We start from the raw sequence: 2935 nt of genomic DNA, 5'->3' as shown, positions 1-2935 counted from the left end.
GCTATAGGACTCTGACAGGTGTTCTTGAAGGCAAGTTTCTGAGAACTTTGGCAACTGTGACATTAGAATAGAGGGAAAACTTCCGAGACTCCCACAGACAGCTAATGTGTTCGTGAATATTGAGCAGAACAGAAGTAAATTATATAGACTGAACTAATGGATTTCATTGCTTTTTTGTTTGAAATGTTGCCGATTCTTTCGTTTTTCAGAGTCTAGAAAACTTTTTTTTTCTTTTGAGCTGTTTACAGCTTTTTTTTGGCTTGTGAAGGGTTTTTGTTTAATACATCTGAAAAAAATGCGTATACAAAGAATTGAGACATGAGAAGGCATTGGTTCAACACTAATGAATCTACAAGAATTAGGATTAGGAAGGCGGAAGAGATTACCTCAACATTTTAAAAAATTGGAAATTGCAACCAAAATAAGCTGATAAAATCCCTATTAACACTTATGAAGAGTCTTCATAAGACTCTTTCCAGTCGGGTGCAGTGGCTCATGCCTGTAATCCCAGCACTTTGGGAGGCCGAGGCAGGTGGATCACGAGGTGAGGAGATTGAGACCATCCTGGCTAACACGGTGAAACCCCATCTCTACTAAAAATACAAAAAATATTAGCTGGGCGTGGTGGTGGGTGCCTGTAGTGCCACTACTTGGGAGGCTGAGGCAGGAGAATGGCGTGAACCTGGGAGGTAGAGCTTGCAATGAGCCGAGATGGTGCCACTGCACTCCAGCCTGGGCAACAGAGTGAGACTCCATCTCAAAAAAAAAAAAGACTTTCCATGATTTTTATATTAAACTAGAGAGCCTCACCTGGCTGCTCTAGGGTTCCTCATATGCAAAACAGAAATAAGGCGATTCCCCTGACTGGTCCCCATGTTGTTACGTGTTCTCCCAGCTTCTTAATGAAGCAGGCCTCCATCCTCTAATGAGAGGCTGTGAATCATTCCACAGATGTCTGTCTTCTAGCACCACCCCTGGTATTTCGTCTACATACTAGGTCTTCAGCTGGGTTCCAGGAACACCATATACTACTGAGCTGCAAATCTATGCTAAGCATATAAGACAATGACTGACAGGGAAAAAAAATTTTAATTACAAACTCAATTCATTTGGTGCATTTCCAAAGTGCAATACTTTTCTTCATTTATTAGTGAAAGAAGTTAGAAATTAACTTCCCCCCAGAATCAGCAAATGGCAAACAAATGTCTTTGAAAGTCACAGTCACATATAGTGTGTCCTAGAAAAGAGGAGAGGCAAGACAGGCTCCACCCACTTTCATGAGTTTCATCAAATACTGGATCTACTCAAAGGTGGAGAGAAAAGGCAACTTTCAAAAAGGAGCCTGTTATTAAATGAGGCATTTACTGTACTCCTTCCTGAGAGCCCCAGGTGGGGACCATGTTTTCTAAACCATATCTAGGAAGTGGAATGTGGAATCAATCTGTCCTCCTCCCCTTAAGGGCTATCCACTGGTTAATGAATTAAAAAAAAAAAGACTAAAAAACAAACCCCACACACACTCCTCCCCCAAAAAGACCAAAAAGAGGAGAGAAACACACACACACACACACACACACACACACACACACACACACACACACACGCTAAGATCTCCCAGATTACTCTCTAGAGTGGAACCAGGAAGCAGCTTCAACAATTCCAATTAGTCTGTTACAGAGTCATCCACAAGCATGCCTTGCTTTTAAACAACAAAAAAAATTTTGAAACAACGAAACAAAAACCTGTACTAATCACTTTTCTGACAATAAGCAATTACTCAAAATCAACTAGTACTGAGGGGGAAGGGGGGGCCATACCTATGGGCCTTGTCTCACACGAGTGCATGTGGGTAGGTGCAGGGCATTTGTCATTATTGCAAAAGCAAATTTTAATTTTTAATTTTTAGTTTGAGTTAAACATTGCTTCTAGTATGATGCTGACACCAGCTGTGCAGAAAGGGCTCTGGAGAGATGTTCATAGCAGCACACACCTGCGGCTCTTCTTCAGTTCTGGAGGCTCCAGGGCAGCCACTATTTCTTCATCAAATACATTCTTTAGGCCTTTCTGTGTGAGTGCAGAACACTCCACATACCTGACAGCCTTCAGGTCACGGATCAGCTTCTCAGCAGTTTCTGGAGTGATGGGCTTTTGTTTGTTCCTGGCAAGTTTCTCAATAGTAGAGAGGTCATCTCTGAAATCAATTTGGGTCCCAACAAGCAAGAAATGAGTCTTTGGACAGTGGTGAGTTATCTCAGACACCCACTTTCCTTTCACATTTTCAAATGAAGATGGAGAGACCACTGAAAAACAGACTGGAAATACATCTGTTTGTAGATAACTCAGCAGTCATAATCTGTCATAATCCTCTTGCCCTGCAGTATCAAAAAGTGATATATGGTTCTCCACCAATCATAACTGTGACTGCATAGTTGTCAAAAACAGTTGGTACATATTTCGATGGAAATTTGTTTGTTGCGCAGGATATCAGGAGACATGTTTTACCAGCAGAACCATTGCCCACAACAATACACTTAATTGTCTGCATTGCTGAAATAATTTTGTATCCACTTTAAATATTTCAAATCTGATGTTGACCTCAGCTTCTTCACTGGGGCATTGGCAGCACTCTACAGCTTTTCAGTTGGGTAAAGTACACTCCTGTGAGTAAACTCTGAAGTACATTTCTGTCTACCTGATTTCTGTAGAAATTTGAAAACTATTTGCAAGTATACTTAATTTATGGCAGTATAGTTATTTGCATAAGTTCAATAAGAATGTATTTTCTTTTGTAACAGGACATAATTGGAGACACTGGTTATTTTAGCAAGGCTTTGACTGGAATGATGTACTTTCAGATACAAACAGACTGCTTTAAGGAGTCAAAGCTGACTTATAAAGCTGGCCTCACCCCTTGTCTGCACAGTCACTGTACAGA

General features: G+C 40.9%; 1 pseudogene; it reads right to left on the bottom strand.

Moving 5' to 3' along the window:
* Positions 1-1974: 1974 nt before the first annotated feature.
* On the bottom strand, positions 1975-2615 carry LOC101179571 (annotated as a pseudogene).
* Between the last annotated feature and the right edge of the window lie 320 nt (positions 2616-2935).

Source organism: Nomascus leucogenys, chromosome 16, assembly GCF_006542625.1.
Source record: "Nomascus leucogenys isolate Asia chromosome 16, Asia_NLE_v1, whole genome shotgun sequence".
In the NCBI taxonomy this organism is placed as follows: domain Eukaryota; kingdom Metazoa; phylum Chordata; class Mammalia; order Primates; family Hylobatidae; genus Nomascus; species Nomascus leucogenys.
Note: the sequence above shows the minus strand (reverse complement) of the source record. Positions and strands in the feature narration are given on the sequence as shown.